Genomic DNA, 25,075 nt, shown 5'->3' on the forward strand with positions numbered 1-25,075 from the left:
AATGAGTAACTCCTAAGTATTGGGCCAGGAGGAACACCTAGAGCTTTAGCAGGTCTTTCATGTTCTGGGAGGAAGAGTTATAAATATGACATTAAGTCATCCAGAGTTCTGTTGTGTAGCAATAGCATTTTTACCACCTTAAATTAAAAACAAAAACTATTCTATTCTACCTATCTCAAAAAAATAAAATCATAATAATGATAATTAAAATCTAAAGAATGCATTTTCTTTCTAAAATATTAGAACCACTTTTCCTGCATGTTTAATTTCTAGATATTTTCAAAATCATTTTATACAGGGGCCACTTAATAATTCATAGAATCTCATGAGAGAAAGTCAATACAGTCAACCTGAAGCATACATCGGTACTGCTAATAGGGAAGGACCCACCAGAAAGACCCAACTTTGAGTCTTGGCTCTCCCTGAAGAAAGGGGCATGTGAGCAATATGTAAACGAATGTGACAAGCACTTACTGAGAGCCTGCTTCATAGCAGGATATTTGTTAAGTTTACAAATGTTAATTTTATGTCCTCCTTACAAACCCCAGGCAGCTGTTCTTCCCCGCCTCCCCAGAGCAGGATCAAGCAGGAAGCTGAGTTCAGAAAGCCAGGACAGGGAACTGAACCTGGCCCACGCTCATCTCCACCACTGCATCAATACCATCTTCAGACAGTGGAAACGGGTCCCCTAAAGGCTTGTGTCTTCCTACCCTTAGGCTCCAGGCTCCCTACCAACAGTCACCCCTCCTCGTCCTTCACATCTCCCCTTATATGTCCCTGCTTCGAGACTAGGTCCTGACCCATCATCTCTTGAAAAGGTACACTCCATGATCAGGGTGGAGATGGGTTATTTTCACAGCTCAGTTCTATGTTTGCCATCCTGTCCTCGGCTGAGGCTCTATGAGGCCCTGCATCTGTCTCACTTGTGAGTGCAGTAGGTACCATCCTCACCCTTTTAACCAACGATATGCCGGCTCCTATCATCAGTTCATATCTAATCCTGTGGTGTTCAACATGACAAAGACGAAGGATGAGGGACAAGGTTGGCTGTTCAACTACAGTATGAGACTTGCTTGGAAAAAGGGGGACTCTGGAAGATTCTTCCATCTTGTTGCTTTTGGACCAGAAGCTTTAGTCTACCCAAGTCTACCCAAAGCCACTTTTGCCAAGCAAATACGCAGACTGTTGTGGAAGGGATGCTCCTGCCCTTCAATTGCAACAACACAAAACTCCAAGCTCAGGGGACTACTACCAAAATGTGTGCAGGAGGAATGGGATAAGTGGTTATTATTATTATTATTATTATTATTATTATTATTGTTGTTGTTGTTGTTGTTGTTGTTACTGTGATAATATCTCATTATTGGCCTTGAACTCATAATCCTCTTGCCTCAGCCTTCTGAGTTCTGGGATTCCAGATGCATACTTCTGAATATCCTTGGCTGGGATAAGTAACTGCTAATGTGTGTGTTGTTCTAAGGTATACCAATTACACACACTTCCTTTAGAAAGGGTAATATCCCTTCAGATTCCACAGTTGAAGGAAACGCTGCCACAAGCCCTGACTGGGAATTTCACAAGGCATATTAGCCCATTAGAGAAGCCAAAGGTCATGGAAGGGAGGGCTTGGGGAGGAGTGTTGTAGCACATGTATCTAAGTTCATTTTTCATGTTTAGCTATAGAATGCTGTCTTAGATTAGACTGCACCAAAAACAAATCTCAAGATAAGGATTTCATGTAAGCAGTTTTATTTAGAAGGTGAATGTGTAAAAAGTTTTAGCAGGGGAGACAGGAAGCTTGGCTGGAAATAGAAACCAACTCAAGTTGCACTAAGGAGCTGATTTAAATTTTTGGACAACCAGTACTCGGGACTGTGTTGAGGAACGTGCTTCACAGATGTTTTGTCTAAGGAGCAAGTAGCTGGTGACTTACCACTAAAGCTCAGCAGCCATAGTAAATGGGTAGCCTCTTCTGGGGAAAGGAACCAACTCTATGGTCTCTCCATTTTACCTAGCTAACAATGATGATGGTCACAGCAGGTGCTTGCCATGGTGTCTTTGAGTCATTGTGCAGGAGCACTGACAGAGTTGATGGGAGAGTAACAATAACGTGTGAGGCATGCCGTCCTCCTCCCCTTTCTCGGTTTCAGACAGGAATCATGGTAAGGCCCGGTAGAAATAGTATTTGAGAAACAAAAACTGGAGAACAGAATGCCCAATGCATCGGAGCGGTCTTATGAATTCTAAAAGGCTCTGATTTAGCTTGACACACAGAGACAACATTATTCTATAGCTGGTAGAACTCCAAAAGGAATTCCCACAAATGCCACCAAATACCAGGCACATAAACTTCAGGCTCAGCAGAAATATCCTTGGAAAATCATAACGTGTAGGGTGTTGCCACAGGAAAAAGGCTTCAAAACTCCAAATGTAGTCAGGTTCTAACTTTATCTGTCTGTGAAACAGCAGACATCTCTTCACAGCCACGGGCAGAGGATAGTATTCTAACTGAGCCCTGGGGATGATGAGCACAGGATGTTACTTAGAAAGCATAGGCATAAAGGCTCTGAGGCCCCTTTCTTAACAAAACTGCATTCTGCTAAAGTCTAGGAATATCAACCCTGTAGAGCAAAACAACCATAGAGAGTGGTAAGCATAGCAAAGACCTTAAAAAGGATAATGAGGACAGAGGAGCCAGGGGAGAATGATGTCTGACATAGTGACCCAGAATGACATCTTGGAGGAAGAAAATTGTTAGCTGACCTCACCTTGATAGGATGGAACAGGAGAAAGGGCATCTCCGGTATGTGTTGGGGGGGAGGAGACGGTGAAGGCAAAGACCCCATGATGTGGATAGAACTGGAATAGTTCAGGAATAGAGGAAGGCAGTCTGTGATTAGAGAAAGTTAGGTGAGGAAGGCTGTAGTCAGAAGTTGGCAGTGTGTGTGTGTGTGTGTGTGTGTGTGTGTGTGTGTGTGTGTGTAGAGGCCAACCTCAGATGTCATCCCTCCGGTGCCATTTATGTTCTTCTCCAGACAGGATCTCTTACTATCTAGGCTGGCTGGCCAGGGATCCCTAGGGATCCACCAGTCCCCTCTTCCCTAGGACTAGGGGTGATGACAAGTGTCCTCCATCACTATGACCCGCTTCTTTAATGGAGGTGGAAATTTAATATATTCTTCCCCAAATTTCTTAGTCTCTAAGGAAGTAGCTTCCCAAAGCAACAAATCACACTCTCACTGCTCCACAAGCCTGGACTTCTGAGCCACCTCCAGAAGGAAGTTTCCCGAAGTGTTTCTGGAAGACCAGGCCAGTAGGGCTCATCCTGCTCTTTTACGCTTCTTCCCAAGATCTCAAGCCATCTCACAAATTAAAACCAGTCCTTACAAACTGCACTTCAACCTTCCCTTCAAAGGCTCTCCAGTCCCAGTTCCAAAAGGCAATAGCTTCAGGAAACAGGACACATTCTTAATATGACCTTTTTTTGTTGGAAGGAGCTGCGCTCAGTATCTCTATAGAGATGCTTCTGATGTATAGTCTCAACCCAGGCAATGCAAACACTCCTTGGACTGTAAGTAGCTGGAGGCAGGATTCCCATGATGCAGCTACAACATATCACTCTGTGCCATGAGGATGGTTGTGATGGATCATTTCCCTGAATGGCAATGTTGGTTGTTGGTTCTATAGTATCTAGCAAGGCTAGGTTTGGGAGCAGAGAGGGAAGAGCCTTGCCCTGGGGCTGAAATTATAACAGAGGTGTCTGTCCTCCATGGAAGCATTACTCAGGAGCCTGGCTCAATCCCAATTCTCTGTCACCACAGCTATTGCATACCTGCTATATGTCCCCTAGGAAGGAGTAAGTCACAGGTCCCAGGTGCCAGTTACAACGGCCCCTTGAAAAGGAAAGACATATTTGACCACCTAATAGTTGCAAGCACAATGAAATCAATGTCAGAAGATACATCCAAATTGGGAACTTCAGGAGCACAGAAAGAGAAGTGATTTTGCTCACTGGCTCCTTAGGTTTGTGTGGTGGTATTGTGTTCCCCAAAATAATGTGCACCCTAATAAACTTATCTAGGGTCAGAGACAGAACAGCCACTAGATACAAAGGCTAGAAAATGGTGGCACACACACCTTTAATCCTAGCATTCCAGAGGTAGAAATCCCTCTGGATCTCTGTGAGTTCAAGGCCACATTGGAAACAGCCAGGCATGCCTTTAATCCCAAGAAGTGAGCCTTTAATCCCAGGGAGTGATGGCAAAAACAGAAAGATACATAAATTGTGAAGACCAGAAACTAGAAGCTTTTAGCTGGTTAAGGTTTCAGGCTTTGGAGCAGCAGTTCAGCTGAGATCCATTCAGATGAGGACTCAGAGGCATCCAGTCTGAGGAAACAGGATCAGCTGAGGAACTGTTGAAGTGAGGAAGCTGTGGCTTGTTCTGCTTCTCTGATCTTCCAGCATTCACCCGAATATCTGGCTCCAGGTTTGTTTTATTAATAAGAACATTTAAGATTCCTGCTAAAGGTTTGAGAGCAGCTAATTGACACTGCAGATGCACACAGCACTCTGTTTCCTTTGTCTCACAAATTAATAGCCCCCCACACACACATTTCTCCTAGGAAGTATGCGAGGGCCTGGAGGCATAGTGCTGCATAGTTGGCAAAGTGCTGTTTGCATCCTCCTCTGCACAGGTGAGCATCAACAGGGCCTGCCTGTGCTCTTTTTATTTTTAGGGTAGTTATCTATGGAAACCCCAAATGTGGTCAGAGTAGCCACTGTTGATACTGTGAGCTGTCAGCTATCTACTTAGAAGGCAACTGTAGGCTTTAAAGTGTAGGACCCTGTAGGTGCTAGACCCTTCCCTGCTTCAAAATACCTTTCAAAATAAAACCTTGAATCTTATCACAGCGTTGTGATAAATTACAATATATAATACAGGATTGTTACAAGTCATTCTGAAAATAACAGTCTAGCAAAAAGCAGGTAAAAGTCTGAGTCCAGAGTACACGGTTTTGCTTGGCCTTCATCTCTTTCTTTAGGGTGCCAAGTCTCCAGATTGTTCTGTCGTCCCACTTGATCTACATGGATGGTCTGGAGCTGACTCTCTACCCTAGGTATGGGACAGGGGCTCCCAAAGCTCCCATTGACAAATCTCTTGCCTGGGGCTTCTGTTGAAGCTACTGAAAGACGTTCTCATCTCCTGGGGTTCTGGAAGACAGGATTAGTAAGTCTGAAGAACAGAGAAGGGGTGCCAGTTTGCTAGAAGGAGTAGGAAGTGAGCTAGCCCAGAGACACTTTAAAGACACCAATCTAGCTCTGTCAGTTATTATCAGTTGCCTCTATACATGATCCAGTGGGTTCCTTTGCATTGTGTTCATGTAGACTTGTCTCGTCTGGAAATCTGTTGCTTACAAGTGGAATCATATTGACCAGTCACTCAAAAAGAACCGTTTCAATTTGTGTGTTCTACCCTTTCAGGCTTCCTCCTCCTCCTCCTCCTCCTCCTCCTCCTCCTCCTCCTCCTCCTCCTCCTCCTCTTCCTCCTCCTTTTCTTCTTCTTCTTCTTCTTCTTCTTCTTCTTCTTCTTCTTCTTCTTCTTCTTCTTCTTCTTCTTCTTCTTCTTCTTCTTCTTCTTTTATTCTCTCTGCTTGTTTTTAAATGAATAATGGCATTAATCCACACATTTAATTACTTTCTTTCCTTGCTGATCTTACATGTACTGTGGGTGTTGAGCTTCTAGTCCTTGTACAGAAGCACAAGATTGCTGCCTGTCACTAATCCCCCTGCCTCCCACCCTTTGCCCCAACAGCAGGTATTCCAGAAGGACAAAAATGCTCATGGCTCCGCTCATTGTCCATTCCTCCCACACTGTCCTGTACCAGTGGGCTGGAGACCATCAGCTTTCATAGAGACTTTGGCCTGAGGTCAGCTTGGATGCCTGCCTGATCTTTCAAAGCTCTTTCCGCTTAAGGTTTCCAAACACAGCATTTTCCATAAACATTTTTTCTTTTCTTTTTTTAAGTAGAAAGAAATTCAAAGATGGGCAAATCATGTATTAGTGATAATCCAGAGACACACAGCACAAGGAGGCAATTGACTTCCAAATGACCGTTTGGAGTTCTACTGAAAATTTAAACTGCTGTAATAACATGGGGAAATGATAGTTGTGAGTCTTAAAGACTTCTGAGGTGAAGCGCCCTTTGCTTTATGGTTAGCATGGTGAAATAGCACAGGCTACAGAACATTTGCTACCAATTACAGCACTTGCTCACTGTGCTTATAGCACAAAAATAGCAGCGAGATTTGTTTTTCTGATCTCTCCCCAGGATTTGTGAATTATTTGCTTTTATTACCTTATAGATAAATAGGGATGAAAAATCCAACATAGAGGGAATTTTTATAACAAAGAACACTCCAGTTGTCTTTGGATGTGAATGCTGATCTTAATTTAATAAAAACGAAATCAGACCCTGTCGGAAGTTCTGATGCAAGAATGTATCTACAAGGAAAGAAGTCACAGGTCAGAAAATAAACATGGACTTTGGAACCAAGCTTGTGGGTCATACCCACTCCTTATTGTGCGAGGTGACCTGGACTAAGTTGCCTCTTCGTTCTGGATTCTAAATTCCTCCCTCTGCCAGTGGTACGAAAATGCCAACCCTGCCCGCTCAGAAGCTGGGGAAAAGAGCAAAGGAGATAATATGCTTGAAAATATTTGGGTGTTCTTACAAATATGATGAATTTCAATGCCCTGATGCTAGACAGTGGGCCCCATAATTTACATACTACTATTAATTCATCCAATAGGTGTCATAGTTTTAACCACTTCTCCTACTCAATAATGTCACAGATCTCAGCTACTCAGGGTTAGTTCATTTTGAGTTGTTATAGAAAAGACCTGGGTCCAGGTAATGTCTAAGAATGGCATTTTATAGTGGCTCGGCATCCTGGAGCCTGGTAAGCTCAAAAGGATGCTGGCATCATCTCAGCATCTGCTGAGGGCCAGCTTGCTTCATTATACCTACCCTACCTTTACCAGGGTAGGGTATCCCCTGGTGAGACAGAGCAGGCATGCCAGCTCTGATGAAATAGAGCAAGTGTGCCAGCACTGGTGTCTCTCTACTTTAATTTTGTATTATTATTATTATCATCACGTGTTTATTTGGGGAAAAGATTGCCACAGTGAGTGTGCGGAGGTCAGAAGACAACTTGAAGGAATTGGTTCTCTCCGTCCAAGACCTGGGTCCCAGGAATTAAACTCAGCTCACTCAGTGGACTTCACCACATGTGCTGTTACCCATAATACCACCTTGACGACCCTTCCTCTTCCTGTAAAACAATTCATGTCATCATTATTGACCTGATTGTACCCTAATTTCTTCTCAATCACCTCATTTCCAAATATTATTAACAGATTAATTTGGGGCTGAGTTTCCAACACATGAACTTTTAAAGGGGACACATATAGACCACAGAAATAAGACTTGATTTTCAGATAAATTAAAAAAAATTGTAAATATGTTCCACTGATTGCTTATCTAAAACTAAAAATTAAAATGAACTGAGATTCCCACATTTTATATGGTAGCCTATTCTTGGGTGGTTGGACAGGAATGACTTTAGAGCAGTGTTTCTCAACCTATGGGTCGTGACCCTTTGGGGTCAAATGATCCTTTCACAGGGGTCACCTAAGACCATTAGAAATATCAGATAATTACGTTATGATTCACAATAGTAGTAAAATTATAGTTATGCAGTAGCAGTGAAAATAATTTTATGGTTGGGGGTCACCACAACATGAGGATGTATTGAAGGGTCACAGTATTAGGAAGGTTGAGAACCACTGCTCTAGATCATCTTACTGACAGACACTTAAGAAGCTATAAGATGTGGTACTATGGTCATTTAATGTCATATTTTCATTTTTTGTAAATAATTATTTTAGAATTTCATACATTGTATTTTGATCATATTTATCCCTCTTCTCTAGTTCCTCCAAGATCTACACACTATTCCACACACCCCTAACTTTCACCCTCCATTTAAAAAAAAACCCATCAAGTCCAATATGTGCTGTCTCTATAAGTCTTGGGTGTGTGGTCAACCTACCAGAGACCATACTATTAAAGAAAACTAATGGCCTCACTTCCATCAGCTCCTCGGCTAAGTTGGGACTCCACACCTACCTTTCTTCTCCATGCTGGGATTGCTTCTCATTCTGTAGGCTGCCTCCTCTCTCAAGTGATGGTGTACTTGCTTGAACAGAAGCTTTTTCAGTTTCATAAGGTCCCATTTATTAATTGTTGATCTTAATGCCTGTGTACCAGGGTCTCATTCTAAAAACCCTTTCCTCTGCCCATGGTTGAAGTATATTCCCTATATTCTCCTCTACCAGATTCAGGGTATCAGGCACTATGTTGAGGCCTGTCTTAGTTAGGGTTTCTCTTGTTGTAAAGAAACACCATGACCATGGCAACTCTTATAAAGGAAAACATTTAATTGGGGCTGGCTTACAGTTTCAGGAATTTAGCCCATTATCGTTGTGGTGGGAAACATGGCAGCCTGTAAGCAGACATGTTGCTGGAGAACTAAATTAGAGTTCTACATCTTGATCCACTGGCAGCAGAAGGAGGCTGTGATACTAGGCCTAGCTTGAGCTTGTGAGACCTCAAAGCCTGCGTCCACAGTGACACACTTCCTCCAACGAGGCCATACTTCCTCCAACAAGCCTATACCTTCTAATAGTGCCACTCCCCATCGACCAAGCATTCAAACATAAGAGTCTATGGGGGCCATCCCTATTCAAACTACCACAAGGTCTTTGACCCATTTGGAGTTGAGTTTTGTGCAGGATGAGAGATAATGATGAGGTTTCATTCATCTATGTGGAGCCATTCAGTTTGACCAGCACCATTGTTGAAGATGATGTATTTTCTCCATTGAATATTGTTGGTTTCTTTGTCAAAAATCAGGTGGCTTTAGGAGTGTGGCCTTCTATGTGGGTCCTTGTAGCATGAATCTTAAAAGGTCTTATTAATAAAATCAAACCTGAGGCCAGTTATTGGTGTGAATGCTGGAAAACCATAGAAGCAGAACATGCCACAGCTACCTCACCTCGCCAATTCCTCAGCTGATCCTGTTTTCTCAGACTGGAAGCTTCTGTGTCCTCATCCAAATGGATCTCAGCTGAACTGCTGCTCCAAAGCCTGAAAGCTTAACCAGCCTAAAGCTTCTAGTTTCTGGTCCTCACATCTTATATATCTTTCTGCTTTCTGCCATCACTCCCTGGGATTAAAGGCTCGCTTTCTGGGATTAAAGGCGTGAGTCACCATGCTTGGCTGTATCCTTGAACACACAGAGATGCAGAGGGATTTCTGCCTCTGGAATGCTAGGATTAAAGGCGTGTGCTACCACTGCCTATTCTTTATGTTTAATATTGTGGCTGTTCTCTTTTCTGACCCCAGATAAGTTTATTAGCGAGCATAATATTTTGGGGAACACAATACCACCACAGGTCCTCAATATCATTCCATTGATCAACAAGTTTGTGGTTAAGCCAGTATCATGCTATTTTTACTACTGCATCTTTGAAGCACAACTTGATATCTGAGATTGTGATCCCTCCAACAATTATTTGTTAAAGATTGTTTTGGCTCCTTTTGGCATTTTTTGTTTCCATTTGAAATTTAAGATTAGTTTTTCAATTTCTGTGAAGATATGCATTGGAATTTTGATGAGAATTGCATTGAATCCATAGATTGCTTTTGGTGGGATGGTCATTTTCATGATATTCTATAAATCCATGAGACTTTCCATCTTTTAGTATCTTCAGTTGTTTTTAGTTTAGTGTCTAAAAACTCTTATTATATAAGTCTTTCAGTTATATATGTGGGAATACATATTTATATATGAATAATGTATCATGTAACAGGCGTATTTATATTTTTAAAATTCAGTTCTAGGACTTTTTGAACTTCCTCCTTGATTTCTTTCATTACCCTATTAACATTTGGTAGTATGCTGCTTAGTTTCCATGAGTTTGTGTACTCTTTGTAGTTTCTATTGTTGTTGATATCCAGCTTTATTCCATTGTGTTTGGACAGAATGCAGGATGTGATTTCAATTTTCCTATATTTGTTAAGACTTGCTTTATATCCTAATATGTGGTTGATCTTGGAGAAAGTTCCATGGGCTGCTGAGAATATCCTGTATTCTTTAGTGCTTGTGTGGAATTTTCTGTAGATATCTGTTAGATCTATTTGATTTATGATTTAATTCAACTCCAGAGTTTCTCTGCTTAGTTTTTTCCAGATGACCTTTCCATTGGTGAGAATAAAGTAGTGAGGTTGCCTACTAATAATACGCCATGTTTAATCTGTGATTTTAGATTTAATAGTATTGCTTTTATGAAACTGGGGAGAATATATGTTTAGGATTGTAACATCCTGTAGGTGGATCTATCTTCAATGAGCATGAAGTGACCCTCCTTATGTCTTCAACTAGTTGCTTGAAGTGTATTTTGCTGGATATTGAAATAGCTACCTTTGCTTGTTTCTTAGTTTCATGGAATGCTTTCCCCAGAGGTGGTGTCAATCTTTGATGGTAAGATATGTTTCTTGGAGACCCTATTTTCTAATCACTCTGATAGCCTGTGTCTCTATATTGGGGGAAATGATACTGTTAATATTGAGACTTATTACTGAATAATGTGTATTAGTTCCTGTTATTTTGTTGTGTTTTTTTTAGATCTCATTTTATAATGAATTTGTTGTGCAAATTCTTTTAAAAAGTGTTCATTTGCTTTTATTTTATGTGTCTGAACATCCCAGTCCTCTCTCTCTCTCTCTCTCTCTCTCTCTCTCTCTCTCTCTGTGTGTGTGTGTGTGTGTGTGTGTACGTGTGTGTACGTGTGTGTGTGTGTGTGTGTGTGTGTGATGATGTGCCTACCCAGTGTCCTTGAAATTCAGAGGAAGGCATCAGAACCTAGGTGCTGGAAACTTTTAACTTTTTCACACTGAGATATTTCTTCTAGTATCTTCTGTAAACCTGGCTTAGTGGTCATAAATTCCTTAAATCTGTTTTTATCATGGAAAGATGTCCTTTTTGCTTATTTTATGACTGATTGTTTTGTGTACAGAAGTCTGGGCTGGCATCTGTGGTCCTTCATAACTTGAGAACATCAGTGCAAGCCTTGGAGGGCTTTCTAGTCTCTTGAAAACTCAGTTGTTATTCTGATGGACCTTTATACGTGACTTGCTCTTCCTAGAAGCTTTCAGTATCCTTTCCTTGTTCAATGTATGTAGTGTTTCGGGTTTTGTATGGCGACATGAGTTTCTTTCTGATCCTCTCTATTTACCTTTCTACATGCTCCTAGCACCTTGACAAACATTTCTTTCCTTAGAGAAGAGTCCCCCTCCCCATCATTATTGAAAGTATTTCCTGTGCTTTTTATTTGGATCTCTTTTCCTTTTCTCTACCTACAATTCATAGATTCAGTGTTTTTTATCACGTCCCAGAGTTCCCGTATGCTCTGTTCATAGTTGTTTTATTTTTTTCCAGTTTTAACTTTTTTTTTTAACTGAGTGATTCAATTCCTCTAGTTTGTCTTTAAAACCTGATAATCTTGGGGCAGGAGAGATGGCTCAGTGATTAAGAGCACTGACTGTTCTTCTAGAGAACCCAGGTTCAATTCTCGGCACCCACATGGTGCTCACAACTGTCTGTAACTCCAGGATCCAACACCCTTACACAGACATACATACAGGCAAAACATCAATAAAATAATAATAATAAACCCCCTGATATTCTCTCTTCCATTTTATCCATCCTATTGTTGACGTTTTGACTCTAGTTTTTTTTTTTTTAATTGACTTCCTGAATCTTTCATTTTAAGTTTTATTTCTGCTTGGCTTTACTTCAGAAATTCTATCTTAATTAAGTTCTATTTTCATATCATGAATTGTTTTCATTATTTCACTCAATTCCTTGTGTTTTCATGGTCTTCACTTCAGAATTTATTCTTATCTTTCTTGAGTTTCTTGATAATATTTATTATTACTATTTTGAAATCTTTGTCTTGTACAACATCTAAATTTCCTTTCTCAGGGAACATTACTACGGGAGTACAGAATTTTGGAGGAGACAAACTGTCTTCATTATTTGTTTGTGTTTTTGCGATGGGACCTGCACATCTGGAGTTAGGTAATTATTAATGTTTCTTGGTCTGGGTATTTCATCTCCTTTTCTTCAGTGGGTGTTTGGATCTTTGTTTCCTATTATCCCAACTTGTCAGGTTGTAGACCAACTGAATGATACTTAACGTTCAGTCTTGGGATAATTCAGTGTTGATACTTGGTATCAGAAGTGGTCCCAGATTAACTAGGGATGGGTGACATTTCTAAGTCTAAAAGCAGACATTTTGTAGTTAGAGGATTCTCACAGGCAATCATCTGGTGTTTGGAGGAGGTGCTCAGGTCTCATCTTCAAGTGGTAAGAGTCTTTCAAAGGTCTCTACCTTGAAAAGGGGGACAGGCAGGAATGGCATACAGGTAGATGAAGTTGGTACAACTCTGAGATCTCTACCTAGAAAAGGAGCTTGCTGGGTAGGCATAAGAGACGCAGGCCTCAAGCAGGTCACAGGGGTGGTCAATTTCATGTCATTCTGAAATTTGTTTTCACCTGTTCCTAGACCAACTGAAATCATAAGCTATTTGCAGGAAAAGAATAACTGATGCTATTAATTCCATAAATAGTCCCTCTGATACTTTCAAAAGGATTGAATTATTTAAATAAACTGTCAGGACAATCTGCTATAATAAATAATATTTAATTAATTAAAGAGAAAACTAAACCTCAGAGCCATTCAATAATTTTCCCAAAGACACAACAAAAACCAGAGTATCTCATTTTAGCCTCTAGTAATATAAGAGACACCCTATTGCAAATAAAGGTTTTGTGTACATATATGTGTAGTACATATGTAGTATATGCATATGTGCATGTGTGCACCTGTACGTGTGTAATTGTGTATGTGTGTGTGTGTGTGTGTGTGTGTGTGTGTGTACATGAAGAGGTCGAAGGTCAATGGCAGGTGTTTTCTTCAATTGCTCTCTACTTTACATTTTGACACAGGGTCTCTTTCTGAATTTGGGAGTTCACCAATTTTCCTAGGCTGACTAGCCAATGAGCTCCAAGGATCCACCTGTCTCTACTCTACCCACCTCCGACACTGGCATTACACTATTATGTCTGTCTTTTGCAACTCAGGTTTTAAAATTATGGAAATAATTCTGGAGAGATAGCTCAGTAGTTCAGAACACTTCCAGAGGCCTTGGGTTTGATTCCCAGAATCTACTCAACAGCTTACAACTGTCTTTGACTCCAGTTCCACAGAATCTGATGCTTTCTTCTGGCCACTGCAGGCACCAGGCACACATGTGGTACACAGACATACTTGCAGGCAAAAACTTAGACACATAAAATAAATTTTTTTGAAGTTAGTAAATTAAGAAAATACTACCCAAGTCTAGAACCTAATTCAAACTTCTGTTAATAACAAGGCAGACTTACACTAAAGCTTATGACACAGTCACACAGATCCATAAGCCTAGTCAGTATGAAAATAAAAGGCAGAAGGAGAAATTAACTTCAAATTTAGTAGTTAATGCTAAAATCATACATATCTGCTTTAGTCTTGGCCTAAGTGATATTTCTCTATTGATAAAGTTTCCACTCATTTGTCCAGTTTACACTTATCAATTTTTATTGTTTAGATACCTTAATAAAAATTTATCATTCCAAAAGAATAGTCAATAAACAAATATGGAAAAACTGAGGATATAAAATTAAGTCAATTATACAAGGTTCTAATTCCAGCTAACAAGGAATAGAGCTGAGTTCAATCTCAAAAGGACTCCTCCACTAGTCCTTATGACACACACTCTGCAACATGATTTTTTAGACATTACAAGTCAAATTTAGAGCTGTTTCCCTTGGATTCTGGGAATGACTGCAGAATCCTTCCTTCTCTTTCTGTTATTGTGGAGAGCCAGTACTGGCTTATTGCAGCTCGCCTTCAGAATTAAGTCTATTCTCTCCTCCAGCCACAACTTCTGCTTAGTTCCCTTATCTAAACAGATTCTATGACAACATTGCACGGTTACCATGACAACACTGCACAGTTACCTGTACACACTGTGTGATTGGTGTTGCTTTATGAGGACTGCTTGGTAAGTTCCAGAATCAGAAATCATCAGACACTTGGCCCTCCACAAGCTGCAGATCAACCTCTTTTGTAAAGTCCCAGAGTTCCCTGCCACCAAGCCAGTTGGGAAGCTACCAACTTCCCAAATTATGATGGCCTTTCACATCCCAGAAAAGGAAAACTACATACTACCCTGTGCCAAGAACAAAGCAAAAGGCCCACCTCCTGTCCGAGGGCTTACATCTATTCTCAGAAAATGTGCTTTTCCCTGTATAACCACTGGGTCCTATCTGGGAGTGGCCCGGGTCATGACATGGTATGGATTTAGAGACTCATTACACTGGCTTCTTAGTCTGTAAACCAAGTGCAGTTACTTCACATCTTTATGCCCCTAGATCTCCTCCCATCCTCCTTTTAATTCCAGGCCACAGAGCAAACAGATTTCCTTCTTTCTCAAGAGAAGAATTTAAAGCTATGGGAACAAGCCCAAAGCATTGCTGGAAACATTCAGCAAGAGACCATGAATGAACTGAGTCAGGCATGAACAGTCCAAGACAGAGTAGGAAAGAAAAAGAAGGGACTATTGCCCTTCAGATGTATTTATTTCTAAGAGATGAGGCCCAGCAAATTTCATGAATAGGACTCCCAAATTGTATAGAGTTCTTAACTCTACCTTCAGACAACTTAAGAGGGCAAAGTATACCTTGAGAGAAAGGACTAGCGCTGCTCTGTGCTCTGAGGCCTCAGGAGAGCAAAACTGTAACCAGCGTAGGGAGGTGATTGGAGGGTGCTGAGAAGGATAATGCCCACTCAAGGGCAGGAAAAATGCCCACAGAGTGCAGCACAGGTAAATCAGAGGGATTTGGGAACTGCTCTGAAGAGACACAGTTCTAGATAGAGAGATGGATGGTGGCTAAGGTTTGTCTCTAATGTACAACTGCTGGAAGCTGAGTCCTGGCTCGCCTCTTACTAGCTATATGGCACCAGACAGGACACTGAACCTCTCTAAGACCCCATCACTATCTGTAAAGCAGAGACATTCACAGTAGCCCTCACATGGCACTGTTTTGAGAACTAGGGAAGATGATTTTGCATCCGAATAGCTCAGTAAATGTAAGTTACTGCTGTTAAATAAATATCCTTATATTGTTGAGATTTTTTAATGTTTAGAATACTATTAAGTGATCTTGTTTATACAAAAAAATCATCTATTTAAAAATTTACATGTATTCTTACTTATACAAAGTAAACACAAACATTAGAACTTTGAAAGATATGGAACCCAAACTATTAATCATAGGGGACAGAAGTGGCTTTTATCTGCCTTAAATACTTATGTATCACTTGAGATTTTTTATCTCTATAATAAGAGTATAAGACAGGAAATAGAAAAGTATAAAAGGAACAACTCTAACCTTAAAGTATAATGTGCAGTCTAACACAGGCTAGCTACTGCAAAGGATCAGATGGCCCCAACCAAAGCCAGTCTAAAAAAATACAAAAAAACAAACAAACCAAACAACAACAACAAAAATGAAAACCACGAGCAAACAAAAACAACTTTGCAAAACAAAGAATAGAAACAAGAAGGACAAGTGCTCCATGACACAAAACAGGGCCAGGTGTGAAGCAGCACCACAACACACATGTCCTTTAAGCCAGGAGTAGATGCAGCCCAGCATCGTCTGCCTTTTTTACCAGACGAAGGGCTCAGTACTCTCTCCCGTGAAGGTGGTGTTCATTCTGTCCGCCGCCATGCCTGCCCTTCACTTGAGTTATTTGGAGCCTGAAAAAAACTTCTCAGGAGAGGAAAGGTCAGAGCATACTTGCTACATGAACAGGAACTTGGGAAGAGGAAAGAATGACTGACGCTAGGGATCTAAAAAGCTGTATGGAGACCAACAATTTCATAAGCTTCATAATACACATTGAGCTTTAATTGAAGTTCTCCTACCCTGAGGGTTAATGCTCTCAGAAACCATCGGTTATAATGCAAAAAACCCAATTCCAGGTGTGGCATACAAAGCCACCATTGACTGAAGTATTCTGGGAACTAAAAATTAATTATGAAAAATATAAAGACCAGCTTGCTGGTGTGACTGAGGTTATTGAAACTATTGTTTGACCCAAGAAACTGATTTTAACTGAAAAGAATTCATCCCACTAGTCTAGTTGTGAAGAATAGTCAATGTTTGAGCTTTCCATAAATATTAGACAAATGAAAACAACTTTTCTTTGCTACCATTATTATTGTTCACACCACCCAAGGCCTTGGGGTAGACTTCAAGGTCTTGAACCTGCTGGGCAAGCATTCACCTATTGAGCTAATATCTCCGTTCCTATAAAATACCTTCTCCATTTTTCCTGGTCTTGAGTATTGAATCCAAGACATTAAGCACTCTAGGCAAGTGCTACGTTGGAGGTGCATTCGCATGTTCATTTCTGGAAGCCTTCTGAAGAGGCTACTGACAAGGTATGAAGTATTAAAAATTCTATTAGACATATTTTGATTTCTTCCTGAAACCTCGAGCTCAAGGTTCTGCAGCTGCTCCAAGGCTGAAGGATCCTGTCCCTAGCTGGTAATGAAGGCCTCAGCTTCTTTCTATATGGACCTCTCCATAGAACCTGTTAATCTCCATTGTCAACTTGAAAGGCTCTAGAATCATTTAGGGCAGTGGTTCTCAACCTGTGAATCAATGGCCCCTTGGAGGAGGAGTCAAACGATTCTTTTACAAGGGGTCACCTAAGACCATTGGAAAGCGAAGATATTTGCATTACAATTCTTAACAGTAGCAAAATTAGTTATGAAATAGCAATGAAATAATTTTATAGTTGGGGAGTGGTCACCACAACATGAGGAATTGTACTAAAGGGTCGAAGTATTAGGAAGATTGAGAACCACTTATCTAGGAGATAAACCTCTAGGCATGCCTGTGATGGATTATTTAGATTAGGTTACCTGAGGTGGGAAGACTCTCGCACGCACTGGATGGCACTGTTTCATGGGCTGGGTCCTGAATAAAAAGGGGAAGGGAGCCAAGCACTCGTCACTTTCTGCTTCCTGATGGTGTCCACAGTGTGACACCTGCCTCAAACTCCTGCTGCCATGACCTCACCGCCAGAGTGGACAGTGCCCTCCAATTGTGAATCCAAATCAGGTCTTCCTTAAGTTCTTTCTGTCATGGCAGTGAGACAAAAGGACAGCTCCTATGCTTGCTAGCATGACAGCTGGATTTGGTCAAAATGTGTTCTCTGAATTAGGGCTTCTTAAATGTTTTCCACTTATGGCCCCTTTACCCATAAGAACTTTCTATATTATCCTGTATATGTAGGTATATAAGATAAGAATATAAACCAAACATTTGCTGATAATAACCATTAATTTTATTTAAAGATAATTATTTTGTATACATATATTTTCATGAATATTTACTAGTACAAGATGCAGAATATCAGTACTTTTCAGAGTTGATTAGTATTTTGATTTTGTGATCATCAACATTGAGCAGGTTTCTTCTTCTTCTTCTTTTTTTTTTTTTTTTTTTTTTCGAGACAGGGTTTCTCTGTGTAGCTTTGTGCCTTTCCTGGAACTCGCTTTGGAGACCAGGCTGGCCTCGAACTCACAGAGATCCGCCTGCCTCTGCCTCCCGAGTGCTGGGATTAAAGGCGTGCGCCACCACCGCCCGGCCGAGCAGGTTTCTTATAACTCTGCAGTACAGAATAGCAGAAGCATGTTTAAGACCACTTCAGAAATTGTTGACAATTCTGTCTTAATCTCAAGGCAAAATTCACTGAACATTTTAGTTTGTTTGTTTTTAGTGATACTTCAGTCAGCAACACAGTGTTATTTAGTAGCAAACATTCTAGTATAATGCAATCCAAGGATAGATCATTTAATATTTACATGTTAAGGCATGACAGTGGGAACATGTTTGAAAATCTTGGTTTTTCCTTTTTTTTTTTTTTTTTTTTTTAGTTTTTCAAGACAGGGTTTCTCTGTGTAGCTTTGCGCCTTTCCTGGAACTCACTCTGTAGACCAGGCTGGCCTCGAACTCACAAAGATCCACCTGGCTCTGCCTCCCGAGTGCTGGGATTAAAGGCGTGCGCCACCACCGCCCGGCTTTAATCTTGGTTTTTCCAAAATGAAATCATTATATTTCAATGGAGCAGAGAATATATATATATATATATATATATATAGAGAGAGAGAGAGAGAGAGGGAGAGAGGGAGAGAATATATATCACTGCAGTTTATAATGTACGATAGTCTGGAATCTGAGTGTGCTGGCATTGTGTTGTGGCATGATGGACGTGTGAGTTCAAAACCAAGGCTGCAGTGACATCATAGGACACCAAGGGTGAGACTCGCCAGAAACATTTCAGGTTCATTATGTTTGATTCCAACTAACCTTTTGTGCATTCAGAAATCCTTTACTGTTGATGATTTTGTGTGTGTGTGTGCCCTCCATATTCAGTTATGAAACACTGTGTGGGGTGATGACAGACAGTTCACGCAACTGGGCTCTAGAGATCCAGGCAAGGGCTGCCATGGCCATGCCTTTAAGGACCTAGCTATGTCATTGTTGTGCAAAACACCTGAACAAAGCAACTTAACAAAGGAAAGCTTCACTATGTGCCACAGTTTCAGAGATTTCATAGGAAGAAGCAGAGAGAGAGAGAGAGAGAGAGAGAGAGAGAGAGAGAGAGAGAGAGAGAGAGAGAGAGAGAGAGAGAAGAGACAGAGAGAGACAGAGACACATTAGAGAGAAGAGACAGAGAGAGAGACTCAGGAGAGACAGAGAGACCAGAGACAGAGAGAAACAGAGACACAGAGAGACAGAGACACAGAGAGGAAGATTGCATGCTTGTGTGAGTGGGATGTCTCTTTCTGTCTGTCTTTAGTCTGTAAGGGGCCCAAGACTTGGGACGGGACTCCCACAACTCCCATTTCCCACATTCAGGGCAGGTCTTCTTCCCTTAAGTCTCTCTGGAAACACTCTCAGACACACCCTAGAAATAGGCTTTACTAATCTCCAAGGCACCCATGAATCCAATCAAACTGATAATCAAGATTAACCATTGAAGTGGTCTAACCTTGGAGTTGCATAGCAATCTAGGAAGTTAGCAGAGGCCAGTCCTAACTCACCACTCACCCGCTCACCGTGGGAGGCAAACACAGGGAGGGATTAAGAGGAGGATCATGGGGGTGATCACAGTCACCTATGTGTACTGACAGTTTCTTGAGTCTGCATTAGAAGCAGTGTTGAAGTGGCATAATACACTTGCAGAGGTCATCAGCACCCTTTATGGGATGGAAGTTTTAGCTAATCATAAAGCCAAGATAGACCTCGTCTGGAGACAGAGGTGATAGACCTCGTCTGGAGACAGAGGTTGGACTCCTTAACCTCTAAGGTTTACGTGGGTTTTAAGTGGGAATCATTTTCCACTTCTGCCTTGCACCAAGATGGAATGGAATATCAGTTAAATGGATTAATTAATATCAACAGAGTCTTTATAAATGCAGACACTTGACATTCCAGCCATCCTCACCTCACGATAACTGCCTCGACACAGACCATAAACGTTGACCAGATGTGATGAGTTATAATTTTTTGTAAGAAAAATGAGAGTACTCCATGAGGACTAAACTCGCCAGGCAGTCTCTGGGACATGATACTAAATTGAGAAATGATGAGTAGGAGATACTCAGAGAAAAGGGAGTGAACAGGGAGGTGTCGGCAGTGGAACAGCTTGTTCAAAGGCCACGGGGTAGTAACAAGGCAGAGAACTCCGAATCCTGAATTCCTTGCCTAATATTTTGGGATTCAATAATAATCTGATTCACTTGGCCTGGTGTTTAATTACGGAGATAAACATATTATTCATTGAATGCCAAATTATTTCCTCTTTCACCTCAGGATAAAAACCAAATTACTTGTTTTCTGGATACTCAAATCATCAAGGCAATGTTGTAGATCACATTGTAGAAAAGAACTCATACATTATAGAATAATAAAAATAATAGAGTTACAACAAAAAATAACCAAGGATTTTATCTCTAAAAGCTCTGTCTGTTTTTAATGCCTAAAATTCAACAGAATGGGGTACTCTGATCTCATGGTTACCGGTGTTTTACCTAGGCAAATAATTACAACCCCACACTTGGTTACATGTATGAATCATTAACTTTTTTTTTCTTTGCTCTGAAATAACTTCAAACATAAAAATCAAAAATGCACACAAACAAAGCCATGGAATGTCCCTTTAAAGTAAACCTGGCAATGTTTAACTAGAAGTTACCGGCTGTTCCAAAAATGACACTCTGTGCTCTGTCGAGAGAGAAGAAGCCCTCTGTGTGTGTTTCTTCCCTCCCTCGGTTACAACAATGAATCACCACCATTACCTGCAAAGCTAGACATGTAGGTTGCTGTCTGGGCCAGAAAGGCAAGGCCCCAGTTGGCTGGGATTTAAAATAAGAAGGGGAAAAATGTGGAATTCACAGATTTAATTAAACATGAAAGCTTCCAGGAAAGAAAACATTTTCCCCAACTACTACTCACCCCTTTTTAAGAACATCTCTCTATAGCTCCATTCCCGAGACACTGCACATATTAGAGACCTAACTTCCAGTGATCTGTAGAAAGGATCAGTGTGCCCCACATCAGAAAACCTGCATCCTGTGTCATGAGGATTAATGTAAAGAAAACTCCCCAGATTTATCCAACATTAGCACGCGATTGATGCTAAGTCAGCCTTTGGTGCCCACCTGTTTGTGACTTCCACAAAGCACAGTGAAGGTGACATAGTGGAAATGTAAGCTCCAAGGGGTCCAAGAACACGATGACTGGGTGCAGTACACACTAGCCCTGAGTTACCATGCAAACAAACCTTATTCCCCACCCTTTTCTTGAAACGAGAGCCTCCCAGCCACAAACCAACCCTTATTTTTATGAAGTTTCAGACATGCACAGCAAACCCCACTCTTTCTGCCCTAGTAGCTGAGACAAGACCCCCAGCATCCTGGCTGAAAAGTTAGAGTCTCATCTCTTTGACTGATGGAACTGAATAGCCAGAAAGAAAACAGGAGAGTTAAAAACTCACGATTTATCATTCCAGAAATACAGGAAGGTAACACACACATTTCCAAACATTTCTTCATGAAGTGAGAATAAGATACACATATGTATTTCAACATATCCACTGGGCTTCCAAGACATGGGTGGGCTTATCAACCACGCCAAGATCTATTCAGTATCTGCAGTTTCACCTGGTCCTGAAGCCCAGTATTCTCCATCCTAAGGAAATGTGTCCAAATGTGACTCTTGTGGGAAAGAGTCTGTGTTCATGGAGATGGGGGAAGGTGAGTGGTGAGTTGACAGCTTTAAAGCATGAAGCTGGAAATGGGAAACCCAACCCCCAACAAAGAGAAAACACATTTCCTGTGGAGGGACCAAAAAGTCTCTTTTTCACACACACACACACACACACACACACACACACACACACACACACACACAGAGAGAGAGAGAGAGAGAGAGAGAGAGAGAGAGAGAGAGAGAGAGAGAGAGACAGACAGACAGACAGACAGACAGACAGACAGAGACAGAGAGAGCAAAAACTTTCTGTTTCTCTGCAGGGCATGGTCAGATAATATTAGTGAGATGCTCCATTTGTCTAGCAGACCAGAACTGGTTTTAATTCTGTTCTGCACTGTTAGAACTCAATAAATTGTTAGCAGCGGTGTTCCAGAGGTGATAAGACATTGTTAGAGCTTGGATATAAACTGTCCCGGACAGGTTCATGTGTGAGGTGTTCCCAGTCCATGGTGCTGTTTTGGGAAGTCCTGGAGCCCTTCCGACGTGGGGCCTGGTTGGCAGGAGTGGACCAGGGAGGTGCATCTCTGCAGGTTGGAGCCTGGCCCCTAGTTCTAAGCTACACTCTGTGTTACCTGATCTCTTGTGTGACAAGCCTCTGCCACACACTCCTACAGCCATGCCTTCCCCACCACCACGGCCAGAGAACCTCGGAAGCAGTCACCCAAAGCAAACTCTTCCTCTGCCAAGTTGTTTCTGTCTGGCATTTTCCTGACAGCAGCGCAAAAGTCAGAGGTGCAGAGGTCAAGCTCACTCCTTGCAGCAGCGACTGCGTGCACATACATGTTGGGATCCTGAACAGACATCATGGGCAAAGATGCCTTTAGAGCAGCGATTTTCAGCCTTCCTAATGTTGCCACCCTTTAATGCTGTTCCTCAAGCTGTGTTAACCCCAAGCATAAAATTATTCTCTTTGCTACTTTCTAACTATAATTTTGCTACTGTTATGAATTGTAATGTAAAGATCTGTGTTTTCCGATGGTCTTAGGTGACCCCTGTGAAATAGTTGTTTGAGCCTCCTAAGGGGTCGTGACCCTCAGGTTGAGAACTATCGTTTTAAAGGAAGGTTCATGTCTAAGGCTCATTATTCTCATACAACGCGCGCGCGCACACACACACACACACACACACACACACACACACACACACCCCTCAAACAGCACCTTTGTTTTTTTAATCTCCTGTTACATTTTCCTCTTGTTCGGAAGCTTCAATGCCAGTGTCACAGTCTTTACTTTCAGCCAAGACGTCCATAATTTCTCCCTAGATAAACAGTAATGCGGGTCTCATGAACATGTCTCTCTGTGTGGTAAGCAGATTTCCTTAATTCAAAAATAGCCCCCTTTGCTTTGGAAATGCACTTTCCCTGGCTTTAGTTATTTGGTTTTAATGTGGGTTCACCATCAACTTAACCAACCTGTTTGTTTAGGTGATTGAACACAGGATACCACCTGGTTGGTTGGCCTGACTGACCTGTCACCATATTCCACCTGTGATTGGTACCAGGGATCCTCACAGGATCAACACAGCCAATGAGTAAGAGTGCTGTTTGGAGTTCATACTCAAGACATCCCTGAAAACTACCTCCAACTTGCCTCTAGCTATGTCCACAGGAGGAAAAGGTTAAGAAAACGTGGAATCAACTCACACAGAGGTAGAATTGAGAGAGGAAGGGTATAACCTTGGATCCTCATCTCTGATGTTCACTCAGCTCTCCCTTCAAATGTATGAACTATATCACAAGTCTTCTATGCACTCAACCTTTTATACTGGGCAGCTTGTGCTAGGTTTCTGGTCCTTCCTGATTAACTTAGGTTGTACCTGCAGGAAGAAGCATCTTGCATACTGGTTTGTATAGAGTAGATACCTAATGGATGTGCAATGTTAAAAAGACACTATTTCTATTCTTTTTAAACAAATGAACTTTGAAACCCATAGAAAGGAGTCCAAATTATTGGTGCCAGTAGTACCCATAGAGACACTTTGTCAAGTCTACTGGCATTTCAGTTCTTACTGGTACAGTGATGAAAGGGATAGATTAGTGCTGTCCACAGAAATACAACTGAAATGTAAGACGCTGCCAAAATTAATCACAATATTCTACTTTATTTAACCTAATGTATAAAATTATCATTATACTGCAATCAATGTAAAATACATTAATGGCATAGTTTAATAACCACCTCCTCATTATCACACAGGTTGGCCATGCCTAATGAAAAACTCAGAAATCTGAAATGCTCCAATACAAAAACCTTCTGAGGATCACATCAGCTCTGAAGATGTTCAGATTTTCAAATTAAGTGTGCTCAATCAATAAGTCTATGCAAATATCCCCAAACGTGAAAAACCTGGAAAACGGAGCACTTTGGGTCCCAAGCATTTTGCATAAGGCTTACCCAACTGGATTAAGTCTTTCAACTCTCGGATGTATTTTGTATTTATAGAATACTTCAGTTTGGACTAGCCACGGTTCAAGTGCTCAACAGCAATACTTGACGAACATGTTGGATGGCATAAGTATGCTTTAAAAATTCCAATCCTGGTGCTGCTACTAACCAGTGCTTTGACCCTAAATATAGACACACTCTTATGGTGTTGAGAAGAAAATGTAATAGGTTACTGAAGAGCAGGTAATAATGATGGCAAGGATGGGGAGGACCGAACGCTGTGGGTTATCAGGAAGAGCCTCTTGGAGGAGGCTGTCCGTTATTTACCCTGGATCTCAACAGTAAGATGGAGCCAACCAAATGACAGCCCAGGGCTAGGAGACCAGTGTCATTTTCCAGAATGAAAATGAAGAAGCCGAGTATCTGGTGACAGGAGACGCTGTTGTGTGACCTGTGCGGCCACCAGCATCACATCATTTTCTAAGCTCAACGGTGTGGAGTGCCAGCAACAGCTGTTTGGTGTGCTGCATAGTTTTTCAAATAGTCCCTGCATCTGTTCCTCCTGCATCAAGAGAAGTAAAGAAGAGAAACAAATTTGGCAGAAGGTGGGGAAGGCCGTGGTGGCACTAAAAAGAAAGAAATCAAGCAAGGCGATTTCAGGCAACTCCGGCTTTAGAATAGATAGGTATAGGTGCCGTGGAATAGCCCCAGCTGATCTTGCTCACGAATGCAGGGGTAGGGGTTCAGGACAGTATTGAGCTGGTGAGGCCCTGCAGAGACACACACAGAGCAGCGTGCATCTTGCTGCTGCCAAATTTGTCCAGACTTAGGGCTGGGCCCACTGCTGGCCGCCTCCTCCCACCCCCTTGCCTGGTTCTCTTTGAAAGCAAATTGCTCTGCAGGCTATTTATGACATGTCTCAGGCAGCTGCCGGCTTGGCAGCTTCTAGAGGAGCGTAGTGTTTGCCAGGCAGGTAAGAAACCACAAAGGTTAGCTGCTTTATCGCAGATCTGCGCATTTGGGAGTTTGTGCTCGGCCTTTGCTTAGCTCTGCTACCCTCCTCAAGACGGTCCCATAGATAGCCTCAGAAAGGTTAACACGTTTC

General features: G+C 41.6%; 1 long non-coding RNA gene across 1 annotated transcript in view; it reads left to right on the plus strand.

The window, feature by feature from the left end:
• Positions 1-24,619, plus strand: part of LOC131906007 (uncharacterized) — a 156,393-nt gene extending 131,774 nt beyond the window's left edge. The window contains exons 3-4 of the long non-coding RNA XR_009378091.1: positions 23,010-23,254; positions 23,782-24,619. This is a non-coding gene — a long non-coding RNA (uncharacterized LOC131906007). The remainder of the gene's footprint in view (positions 1-23,009; positions 23,255-23,781) is intronic.
• Positions 24,620-25,075: the final 456 nt, after the last annotated feature.

This window comes from Peromyscus eremicus, chromosome 3 (assembly GCF_949786415.1).
Source record: "Peromyscus eremicus chromosome 3, PerEre_H2_v1, whole genome shotgun sequence".
In the NCBI taxonomy this organism is placed as follows: domain Eukaryota; kingdom Metazoa; phylum Chordata; class Mammalia; order Rodentia; family Cricetidae; genus Peromyscus; species Peromyscus eremicus.